At 35.7% G+C, this 12,955-nt stretch overlaps 1 protein-coding gene across 8 annotated transcripts in view; it reads right to left on the minus strand.

Annotated features, from left to right (window-relative positions):
• MAP2 (microtubule associated protein 2) overlaps positions 1 to 12,955 on the minus strand; it is a 288,854-nt gene that overhangs the window by 63,992 nt on the left and 211,907 nt on the right. The gene's annotated exons all lie outside the window — the stretch shown is intronic.

Here is a 12,955-nt window from a genome sequence, read left to right on the forward strand (position 1 = left end):
TAAAGCTCAGGTTTTGCATTTTGTCAAAACCATTAGAATTGTACTACTCCTTGTAGACTTGAGAGAAACTGGATTACTGTCTGTATTGTCTTGAGCACATCACACAAAGGAATGTAGCAGGAGACATTAATAATAACATTAATGAAGAGATGAAATATCAATAAAACTAAGAGAGAGAGAAAAAATTCCTCTTAGAGTAACTGTGTGATAATACAAAATGCACTGTGTGTGCGGAACAGCACTTGAGCACGTGTGTGTATGTGTGTGTGTGAATCTATGCATGTGCCAGCATTTGTGCACATAAAGGTCTATTTGTGCCTTCAAAGTTTTATCTGTTTTGGGTACCTCAAAGACTTGGGCACCAGCACGAGTCTAAGATTTCATATGGGGAAATTATTGCTTCTACCATTGCAAAACCAGGAATGTCTGAGACAGAGAACACAATGGAAAAATGGAAAAACATTCTAGATTCCAAAAAAGAAAAAAAAATCACTGGAGCAAAATTTTAAAGTGTAAGTGCTCTATATATCTGGGAGAGTCTTTACCAGTTACTTCTATAAACTGTAAGATTTCATCTCAGGAAAAACTGTTACAATAAAAAGGTAAAAATCATCAGCTTAGCTACATTTTGTTGGCACCATCTCATCCCCAAGGTAATAATTTTAAATCTTTGGCGGCCTTATGACCTAGAACCCTACAGAATTTAGGAACTGTGTGGTGGGAAGATTGCTTTTGTCATAGTACATCATGGTGTACCTTCAATCAGCAAACAGACAGACCAACATGACTTCTGTGTAATTAGTCTGCTTAAGCCTCTAGTCCTAACATAGTTCTAAGAATGAATGTGTAAATAATAATATACAACATCCACCTTATTTGATTCTTCTTAGTCAGTCTCTCATGAAATGTAAGTATTTTAAGTGATTCTCTTTTAAAACTGCCTATTTTATTTTTGGCACTGGAGTTATAGAAAATATTGTTCACAAATATTCTCTTTATATCAGTCCTGAAAGGACTTGGCAGACTTTTAAGTCACTAAGTACACATGAGAATTCTTTATCATTTCCAAATTATAACTGAATATATATAGAACCTGCGAACCATGTTTCAATTATACTGCAGGAAAAGGGACAGTGGAATTAATTACATTATGAAATTCTGAAAAGTAAAATGCTATGATAGAAAAGAAAACAAAAAATGAGAAAGAAAGATAATTTTGAGTCATCCTTCTTTTAGTCTTTAATAATGCTTGTTAACTAGAGCTCAGCCATAACATAAGATAAGGAGGACTGTTTCTTTGGAAAAATTCCAAAAAGCAAAATTGTTGATAGTTAAGGATATTTTCTAGGCTCTCTGAATAGCAAAATCAAGAGAATTTACAAATAAAAAAATAATTTTTTTAAGTAAGAAAATAAGTGTTAAGTCTAACATCATATTTATACTATTATGATAGGAAAAAGCAAAAACTTAAATAGAATTTAAAAACTTATGCCAAAAATTATTCTAGAATAAAAATATTTTTTGTATTCTGGATTGATTAATGCATTCCATGAAACATCCTATAAAATGAATTTCTCTCCAACTATGGGATACAAAAAGTTTATGTTAAGATAAACAAAAACAAGTAATAGTAATTTCAAAGTAATCCAGAAATTTTCAAATAACATACAAATACTACTTTAGAAAGTACCCTCTAATTATCTGTTGAAATAAAATTTTACATTGATGATTTTGCTTCAATGTTGTTTACTTATATCAATCTATATCTCTTCTGTGTAGTGGGTCTCACTGATACCAAGCATACCTCTAGAAATACTTGCAAACTGTGGGTGCCAAGGGTGATATATCATACTTAAAACTGTCAAAGGTGGGATGGCAAATATTTTCAAGAGGACAGAGATCATTGCTATCCTGATTGAACGAACTTCCTCTCCTAAAAATGCGACTTTTGAAAGTGGTATCTGTACTTGCTTCAAACTCATTTCTCTGTTTCTTTTTTACTACAATCAAGACAGAAGAATTGGGTGACAACTGGCTTGGAAGAACTGTCTTACATGCTTTGTGAGACAGGCCAAGTTAGTGCAATTTTTTTTTGTTTTTTTGGAGAAAAGTCAATTCTGGTAAAGCTCTCAGGAGAACAGGTTTATTCCAATCTTTCCAATGCTTTAGTCACAAGTCTTGGTTTTTCAAAAAACCAATAGATAATTTTTAAAGAAAAAAAAGCTACACTTTAGCTTAAGATAAAGAATAGTAGCATGGAAATGCAACAAGGAGAAAAAGTATCCAAAGAACTGATTCATTTAAAAAACTGCTTATAAAATTAACAGTAGTTTAATTAAATACTGTCCTTTAAATACTGAAATAATAATTAAAATTAGAAAATGTAAATGGGAGCATCTTTCATTTTAATATGTCAAAAAGGAAAGAAAGTCATCAATTACATGCAGCTTTTAAGATTTTTTAAAATAAGAAAACTAGAGAAATGTATCTGATTGAAACTGAAACATTTTTCCTAAAATTAGTGAATACCCCTGTTATTCAATAGTGAAATGCTGTTTATTACCTAAGAACTTATCATTTTCAAGTAATTTTATAGACTCAAAGATGAAGTAGTGTAAAAGAACATTGGTGATACATTAATCATGTTGACCTTCAAAAATAGGATACATAACATCTCTCCAAGACAATACTAGTATATTCCTTTAACAAAGTATAATTAAGTCTATGACTTAGAGCATCCATTTTCTTTAAGATTCAGTTTGTCCATTTGCCAGAAATGAAATTTGTGTGGCCTTCTGATTTATAGTAGTGAGGCAATCTTTACCTTAAAGCCAGAAGATCAACAAAGGTGTGCATTTTAGAGTTCTGTTCGCAGGATATTTCAGTATCATTTTCTATTGAGACCAACTCTATTACATCAGACTCTGTTTTGCAAGAATGAACAAGAAAAGTTGTTTAATATCTATGCACTTCTTAGCTGTTAGATTATGGATGTGTCTCAGAAAGGTCATTTTTCCTGATTTTTTATATTCTTCCCAGTTCAGGTGTTTTCATCATCAAGACTGTATTTCTAATCAGATGTCTTACTTCTATTTTAAGTCAAAGATATGTTTTCTTCACTCCAAATCTTCACTCCCATCTGCAGAACATAACAAGTCTTCTGCTATATCCCTCCATGACACTCTCTTTACAACAGTATTTCAGAATTCCAACTTGATTGAGCTAGTCAACACTTCTACAGTCTTCACTCTGAATCCAGCCTCCCCCCATGTTCCTCCATTTGCCTCTTTAGTTCCAACATTCCTAACATCATCTTTCCCACAAATATATTGCTTACACAATATATATACAAAATATATTCAAAGTTTTTGTAGCCCTATTTTGTTTATGTGATTTCCATTCTCAAAATTGAACATGAATACTAATTTTCTCTCTTCCTTTTTTTTAATTGTCTCTGAACTTTTTATTTTGTATTGGGGTATAGCTGATTCACAGTGTTGCGATAGTTTCAGGTTCTCTCTTCTTTATCTCACTTTCAAAAATATTTATTAGCACCTACTATGGAGTATAAGCATTACATTATATACCAGAAGGAACATGGAGATGAATGAAGCACAGCTTCCACCTCAAAATACTTATGATCAATGCTAGTAGCAAGACATAAACATGGTACACAGGGGCATTTGAAAGAGGAAGAGATTCATTTGAGAGAATAAAATCAATCAGTTCTGGACCTTTGATCATGGATTTCTAATAATCTCTTCTGTTGCATGTACCCTTTCAAATGAGTCCTCTGTCACTTGTTTCATGATGCGGTATTTGAATGAAACCAGAACAGATTGCTTGAGCAAATTAACTAGGTTTGCAAAAGAGAACATTGTTAGTTCAAATAGAGAACTGACTACTCATGCTGGAGTTACTTATGCAAGAATCAGAGGTGCTCAGCTCCCAGCCTTACCTTGACCTGTGTTTCCAAACACAAAACCTGGACTGAAAATATTGAATCTAATTTTCAGGGTGCTGAGGCTGAATCATCTCTATTACACATGATTTTTCTCTGAATCATGTGTTGATTGCTCCCTTAGTACCCATTTTGCCTAATGTTTTATGAAGTTTGAGCATCGCTGAAATCAATTGTAAAAGTGGACATTTAACTCTCCTTTCTAACATTTACATACTAGCATTACCTAGTATTTGCATACTTGTTAAAAGTTGCCATGAGAGCCTAGAACACATGCTTCCCTCTTTCTCTGCTCATCAGCGTGGCTGTTTTCTGAGTGTTGCTGAACCGTGACTCATTCTGTAAGGCGAGTCACAAAGAGAGAGGGCACTGGGTGGTTTGGTGTCCTTTCCCCCCCAGGACAAGTCAGATGTCAAGTCAGATCATGCTTAAACTACCAGGTCTGCAGTGCAGCACCCGTCGTTCTGTTCATCTGCTCCTGGTATGAATTTCCAGACTCCCCTGACAATCAAAGCAGTGCTTTATGTAATGTGCTAAGGTGCAGTGAAGTGTGAGGGGATGAGAGGGCTTGATACACTGAAGCAGAAAGTCGGTTCATCTTAAGTGGCTTGGGGAGAAAAGAGGGAGGTGTTGAACACTGCTAGGTACTCCCTGACCTACTAACCTCCCAGTAGCGATAAAACCAAACCTGGAGCCAACCCTCAAGAGGATATTTGGTACACAGTGACAGACATTTTTCTCAGGTATATGCAAGCAATATAATCATATAACTTTTCAAAAACACACATTAGTGATTGATGAAGAATATTCTCCAGATATTAGTTAATTTATTTGTTCCAAATTATTATTAAGGTTTTTCTCTTTTATTTTCTGGGAAGAGAGAATTCTTAGTAATTGAACAAGGGACATATAAAGGTCATGCATAATCCTAACCAAAACATAGGCTTAGAGGGTCCAAAAAAAAAAAAAAAAATCAGGAAGACTGGCTTCCATGACTGATTATTGTCATCTATTCACTACAAACAAAAAGGATTTTATGAACTGTTTAGAAATCTTCTCTAAATGGAGATTTTAAAAAACCTCAAATAGGGATACATTGAAAGAAAAATATGATGATACAACATGGTAGCAAATTAGGAGAAAATTTGATAAGGTCTTGAAAAAAATATAGGATTACAAGAAAGGCTCAAGTGAAAAATTCAATGCTATTTAGTTACATTTACAGCTAGAAACAAGAGAGACAGTAATTTTTACAAGTAGTTCCGAACTCTCCTTAGCTCAAATTCTGTTGCATTAAGATTCAAATTCAAAATAATAATTTTTCAAAGTGTCAGTGGACCAAAGAGAATTATATATATATATGTGTGTGTGTATGTATGTGTGTGTGTATATACATATGTATATATCTATATCTATATATATATAGATAGATATTAGTGTCTATGATGTAGTTCTGACTTTAACCCAAAACAAGACAATAAAGAAATGAAAATGATTTCCACAAGTGCATGGGAGGAATTTTCTGGAGGAACATACATGGGAATAAATGCATATGCAAATTAATCTTAATTTTGAAATATTATATTACGTTAGATCAAGTCTTACTCTTCACAACTTGAAGTGTTTGTAGGCAATTAAAATTCCAAGGCATAAAATCATGGGTTTTATTTGTTGAGTCACTGGGTTTAATTAGAAGGAGTCAAGAGAAACCAAGTTTTCCTTAAATTTTGATTCATAATTAGCAGCTTCAAACAATCACATTCTACTCTAAGATTCTGGCTGAAGAGCAAAGAAAGATACAAGGTAATTTTTTAATAGAAAGAACTACCTACAATTGCACATTTAAATAAACAACTGTATCTGGTACCTATCTTTTCTTCTAATTTGTAAAACATTACAAGCTGTATTTAGCAATATCTGCTATAAGCAAGCAACCTTACCAAGGTTGAGAGGCTGGTCTTCATTATAAAGTCCAGGCAAGACAGCCCCCAGTTAGGTTCAGAACCCCTTCTATTTACCAACAAGGCAAGTCACATATGACTGAAGCTAATACTCCAAACCTGCTTCAAACGGTACAGAGAGCACATAGGACAAAGCAAACGTGACAAATACAAACCTCACGCCTTTTCTAGCAATCCTTGTCTTTCTCACTTTTTCTAGCCCCAGATGCCCAACCTTTCGAAGGAAAACATTGCAAAGATCCCCATTTTCTGTCCTTGTCCATCGGCGCCGCCAGGCGCAGACACTTTGCAGTGAGGCCGTGTGCTTTTCTGCAGATCCACCCTGAATGCTAAATAACTGCTCTGCACACTCCTCTGCGGAGCTCCGGGAAATGGCAGCCAGAGCAATGAGTGGTTGGCATGGCAACAAGGAAAGGAAAATCTGCAACCTTTTGTATTGTTAGGCCAGCCTATTTATTTGCCTTGGGGGGGGGTGGGGCCAGCTTCAGTCACTTCACAGGAGAAATGGTTCTGCACTATTTTGCTCTGTGTGTATTAATATATATTATGTATAATATATCATAGTTTAAATGGGATGGTGATTCCTACCATTAAATCTAAAATGTGAGAATGGAGGGAGGGGAATATGAGGTGAGAAAATGCAGATTCAAATTTTCTAAGATTAGAAAGGGAGACAGAGAAGTGTAGAGGTATATTCAGATTTTTGCTTGTGACTGATGATAACGTTTTTCTCCACTATGCATTTTCAATCTGAAATTTATAATTTCAGCAACAAAAAACTTAGAAATCCAAGTATGTTCATGACTGGGCTGCTTGAATCAGGAGGATGCAAAAGGGTGTGTTGAGCTTTAGAAGGTGCATATCCATTGGAAAGCTCTGGAAAAATTGACCGTGATAACCCAGAAGGGCTTTACAGATCTCACTGCTTTGATGGGAGCAGACCTGGAGAAATGCCCCAGAAATGCTGGAGAAACACTGCAACCCTTGGGAAATCAAGGGGTAGTTTACTGAAGGACTGACCTTTAATCTTCAAATTTACTCAAAAAGAGACCTGGCAGTGATTTATAATCACAAAGGCACTTTACACTGTGACTGCTGTTTTTTTTTTTTTTTTTTTTTAACCTGTGTTCAAAGCATTGTACCTCAGAATAGTCAAAATCACTTAAAAAGTGTGATTTTAAATGCTTCAAAGTTTTGGCATCTGTAAACATCTCAGAATTGCCTCCTTTCTTTCTCCATTCAAGCTGAAAACTGGGAATAAATTTGCTGTCATGCTGAAAGGCACAAGGATGTGACCATTCTGCAATGGAAGAACTGTCTTTGGCTATGACTGGTTATTGTTGCTGCCGGGCGTCTGGCTGCATGGGGCAGTGGAAGGAGCACGACCCCATAACGCAGGAGACCGGTGTGCTGGCTTTAGCCAAGTATCCTGGATGGGTCACTAAACCCATATATAGGAGAAATATGAGAGGTCATCTTACAAGATAACATCCAGTTATCTTGAGGTTATCTTGCGTATTGCATATTCAGTCACTCAGTTCTTTCTGACTCCTTGCAACTCCATGGACTATAGCCCACCAGGGTCCTCTATCCATAGAATTTCCCAGGCAAGAATACTGGAGTGGGTTGCCATTTCCTACACCAGGGGATCTTCCCAACCCAGGGATGGAACCTGCGTCTCTTGCATCTCCTGCATTGGCAGGTGGATTCTTTCACCACTGCACCAGCTGGGAAGCCCAGATATTATCCTGATATAAACTGTAATATGCATTTGAGCACCACCTACAAATAAGAAGCTTAAACATGAGGCTCCTAATTATCACCCAGAGTTGAAACTCTGTGGGGACTGAAATGCATTCTGTTTGCTTTTCTCTATAAAGATAAGGTAGAAAAGAGAAGAAGCGTTTATTATAAGCCTTTATTCTTATTAACCATGGTGGAAAATGATTTAAAAATGACTTGCTTCAGTATTATGTTGTATTCACTTATCAATAACAATAACTTTCCTAAGTGGCCCAATTTTTCATGGATTTTGTATGGTTTCTCATCTGTTGTTTTGGTTTCAGTGGCATGGCTTCTAAAAAGGACACTTTAATAAGTAAGTGTAAGAAAAATTCTTAAAGTAAAAAGTTATGTGATACTAGGTGAGTATATAATTCTATCTATTTCTATGGATTAGTTTTAAATTGTAAGGAAAGAGACAAAAATCTAGACAAGTAAGTTGTAAATTAAATATAAAGTGTTATTTCCTTCCAGCATTTTCTATGCAACCCCTCCCCGCTGCTTCCTCCCCCACCATCTTAGTGCATAAGATTAAAGGTAAGCAGACTATGGCCTTGCACCTTCAAAAATTAAAGTTATGATGGTCCAGACATGAAGGTGAACACTGAAAGGGGTGGATGAGAGAGAAGGAGGCAGACCTTTGGCTGAAGTAAGTGCCCTCTGATGAAGGAAAGAGGAGAGAGAGTTGATGATTGCAATTCATTTATTACGTGATCTGGTTTGTAGAGATGAATAAACAATGTTGAGGAAAAGATTTATTTCTAAGAATGAAAGCAGAAGAAAAGCAAAGTAGAAGAAAGATCTTTGGCTTCGATCAGCCATGGTCTGGACATTGTAACAGACAGCTGAGGATGTCATGGGAAATGTTTCATGTTTGCAACATCCTGAAAAACATCCATATAGGAGAAACTGCAATATACCGATAGATTACATGAAATGATGAAAGAGTGGGGTAATATATAACCTGGTCCTCACTCAAATAATCACCTCAAAATATAATGCCTGCTCAATCAATGGTCTCCATTATCAAAGGATAGCATTTTTAAAGATCATATCTAAGATTTAAGAATATTCTTTTTTTACTGGGGATGATTTTTGTTTACAATTTATTATTTTATTAAGCTAAAGTTTGGAGAGAAATTTAATTGCACATTAACTTATCACTGAAAAATCCTCTGTAGGTATGAGAAGATAACAATCTACATTTTTTCTCTCCTGCTGCTTTCCATACATGGATGACTGGTGGATTCAATACTCAGTCTGTTCTTTCTGGAGGGAGGCTGGTTTAAAATTACATCATCGTTTGGATTGAAAACATCACTGTTTACAACTTTTGTCACTATGAATATACATATAAAATTTACATAATCAGTCTCCCAAAGGTAATGTAAAATTCATTTGATATATGTTAAGCTGAATTCAAAATTAACTCTGGATGGTCTTGGACCCACAATTTAAATAACCATCTGTTTGTTTCTTTTTAATTTATGTTATTTTCTCAAAGAAGTTGGCAAGGCCACACTGACCTGACAAATAGATTTTTTCCTGATGCTCTCAACCTTAATTAAGACTATTGAAAAAATGAAATGGTGAGTGGTGTTGGTTCTCTCCTGTTAAACCAAGCACGCTACACGTATTTTTTTTCTTGGGTATATAATAAGCCTCCATATAGTCAGTGAGAGTCAACTTGTGAGAGTTCAAGAGACAAAGTTAAGGCTTTTCAATAGCTTTCCCCGTTAATTTGAAAACAACTTTCTTCTTTTTGTATCATTCACCCAACTACTCACTCAACACACATTTATTGAGTCCTTGAGGTATAATGTCAAGTGCTGCAGGGGACAATGATGAGAAAAATCTTGGTTTCTCACATTACCTCCTTTATTCCCACAATCATTTTTTTCTAACATGTTCTCAACTCCTCATGCCTCAATCACTTCCACATTTTCCCAGTTAATGCTCCTGATACCCAAGTTGCACCCTCTTCAACCTGTATTACACTTGACTTTAAAAAAACAGTTCCTGATCCAGGGTGTCCTGTTGTCTATTTGAACACCACTACTGCCACTAATAATCACAATAACAATGGTACTTAATAGACGCTATTTCTTGAGTCATTTACTTTATATACTCTACCTCATTTAATTTTCCCTGTAACCATGAAAGGTAAAAATAATATTTTTATTTCATTCTTAACCACAATTTCTTACTAATGGGACATGGGTGTCTATAGGGCGCTGGACAGCTTTTCAAATCTGTGAATTAGCTTGGACACTGCCACTCTCTTCTTCCTGTTCCACATACATTTCTGTAGGGTATTTGCTTTACTGATCACAGTAACTTCAAAAAGACCCCAAAATCCCAGCTTCAAAAAGACAGGACATCATGAAGAAGAATGTAGTATGACCTAATGTTGAAACCAAACTATCTTAAATTAATAGTTCATGTAGTATTTGACATCTATTGAATATTACAGAATTTCATCTGGGTATTTAAAAACACTCTGCCACACTCTTGTGCATCTGCTGTGGAACCTCAAGAAGCTTCTGTACATGATTTGGGAACAAGGTTTGGAAACGATCTCCCTTCAACTTTGCCTTTCTATACTGCTCATGTGGCCCTTAATGTACTGTGTTCTGTATTTGAATTAACTGTACACACAGGTCTCATGTGTGCTACTAGATCAACTGCTCTGGGAAGTTCAAAGCCAATTCTTTGCACTTGCCCTGGCACAGCTTATATGAAGAAAATGTTCAACAGTAGTTTGTTAAATGAAAAGAATCACACTATGTATGTATGTATGTAATTTCTCCTCAGTCATTTGAAATGCCTTTCATACTTGCCCATTAAAATTTAAATATACTTTTTGAACTGAGTGTACAGTGGATGTGTGCCTAACCAATTGAGTGTAGAAAACTAACCCTTGAATAAGTAAGGTATGATCTTGAACCAGACAGAGCCTTTCTTACTAGGAGTTCACTTACTGTTTTTGGAGTAGCATGTCTGCAAATTACTGTCTTCAAATACATTACATTCTGAATTACAGAGAAAAGGAAAATAATGGTAAAGAGTACTATAGAGCAGACTAAAGTCTGCAGTCCATGGGATAGCAAAGTGTCAGACATGACTGAGCGACTGAACTGAACTGAATGTTTCTCTAAGCCATTAATGACAATATCATCAACAAACTTGTGGTAGAAATTATACTTTAAGATTAAGTCAGGCAGGTTGATTCCTCCAGTTCCATTCTTCTTTCTCAAGATTACTTTGGCTATTCGAGGTTTTTTGTATTTCCATACAAATTGTGAAATTCTTTGGTCTAGTTCTGTGAAAAATACCGTTGGTAGCTTGATAGGGATTGCATTGAATCTATAGACTGCTTTGGGTAGAATAGCCATTTTGACAATATTAATTCTTCCAATCCATGAACACAGTATGTTTCTCCATCTGTTTGAGTCCTCTTTGATTTCTTTCATCAGTGTTTTATAGTTTTCTATGTATAGCAAAGACAGAAATATAGATCAATGGAACAGAATAGAAAGCCCAGAGATAAATCCACGAACCTATGGACACCTTATCTTTGACAAAGGAGGCAAGGATATACAATGGAAAAAAGACAACCTCTTTAACAAATGGTGCTGGGAAAACTGGTCAACCACTTGTAAAAGAATGAAACTAGAACACTTTCTAACACCATACACAAAAATAAACTCAAAATGGACTAAAGATCTAAATGTAAGACCAGAAACTATAAAACTCCTAGAGGAGAACATAGGCAAAACACTCTCCGACATAAATCACAGCAAGATCCTCTATGACCCACCTCCCAGAATATTGGAAATAAAAGCAAAAATAAACAAATGGGACCTAATGAAACTTAAAAGCTTTTGCACTACAAAGGAAACTATAAGTAAGGTGAAAAGACAGCCCTCAGATTGGGAGAAAATAATAGCAAATGAAGAAACAGACAAAGGATTAATCTCAAAAATATACAAGCAACTCCTGCAGCTCAATTCCAGAAAAATAAATGACCCAATCAAAAAATGGGCCAAAGAACTAAACAGACATTTCTCCAAAGAAGACATACAGATGGCTAACAAACACATGAAAAGATGCTCAACATCACTCATTATTAGAGAAATGCAAATCAAAACCACAATGAGGTACCATTACACGCCAGTCAGGATGGCTGCTATCCAAAAGTCTACAAGCAATAAATGCTGGAGAGGGTGTGGAGAAAAGGGAACCCTCTTACACTGTTGGTGGGAATGCAAACTAGTACAGCCGCTATGGAAAACAGTGTGGAGATTTCTTAAAAAACTGGAAATAGAACTGCCATATGACCCAGCAATCCCACTTCTGGGCATACACACTGAGGAAACCAGATCTGAAAGAGACACGTGCACCCCAATGTTCATCGCAGCACTGTTTATAATAGCCAGGACATGGAAGCAACCTAGATGCCCATCAGCAGATGAATGGATAAGGAAGCTGTGGTACATATACACCATGGAATATTACTCAGCCATTAAAAAGAATTCATTTGAACCAGTCCTAATGAGATGGATGAAGCTGGAGCCCATTATACAGAGTGAAGTAAGCCAGAAAGATAAAGAACATTACAGCATACTAACACATATATATGGAATTTAGAAAGGTGATAACGATAACCCTATATGCAGAACAGAAAAAGAGACACAGAAATACAGAACAGACTTTTGAACTTTGTGGGAGAATGTGAGGGTGGGATATTTCAAAAGAACAGCATGTATACTATCCATGGTGAAACAGATCACCAGCCCAGGTGGGATGCATGAGACAAGTGCTCCGGCCTGGTGCACTGGGAAGACCCAGAGGAATCGGGTGGAGAGGGAGGTGGGAGGGGGGATCGGGATTGGGAATACATGTAAATCCATGGCTGATTCATGTCAATGTATGACAAAACCCACTGGAAAAAAAAAAAAAAATAATAATAAAAAAAAAAAAAGAAATTATACTTTAAGATTAAATTATATTCTGTTATCCTTTAAGCATCTGTATATTAGTTCTTAAAAAGCTATCCAAGGAAGTATTAAATGGTTCCCGTGTATTCATGTGCTGTTTTCCTTTCTTTTTTCCATTTTAAATGCTGGGAGACAGACTCCACATTCCTTCCTGCTCTAAAAAGTAAATGTGCTTCTTATCAATTAATCAGATTTAAGTCCAATATCATTCAAGAGAATCCCAGCTAGTGAAGTTTTTTTTTTTTTTTTCA

Source organism: Dama dama, chromosome 8 (assembly GCF_033118175.1).
Source record: "Dama dama isolate Ldn47 chromosome 8, ASM3311817v1, whole genome shotgun sequence".
Classification (NCBI taxonomy): Eukaryota; Metazoa; Chordata; class Mammalia; order Artiodactyla; family Cervidae; genus Dama; species Dama dama.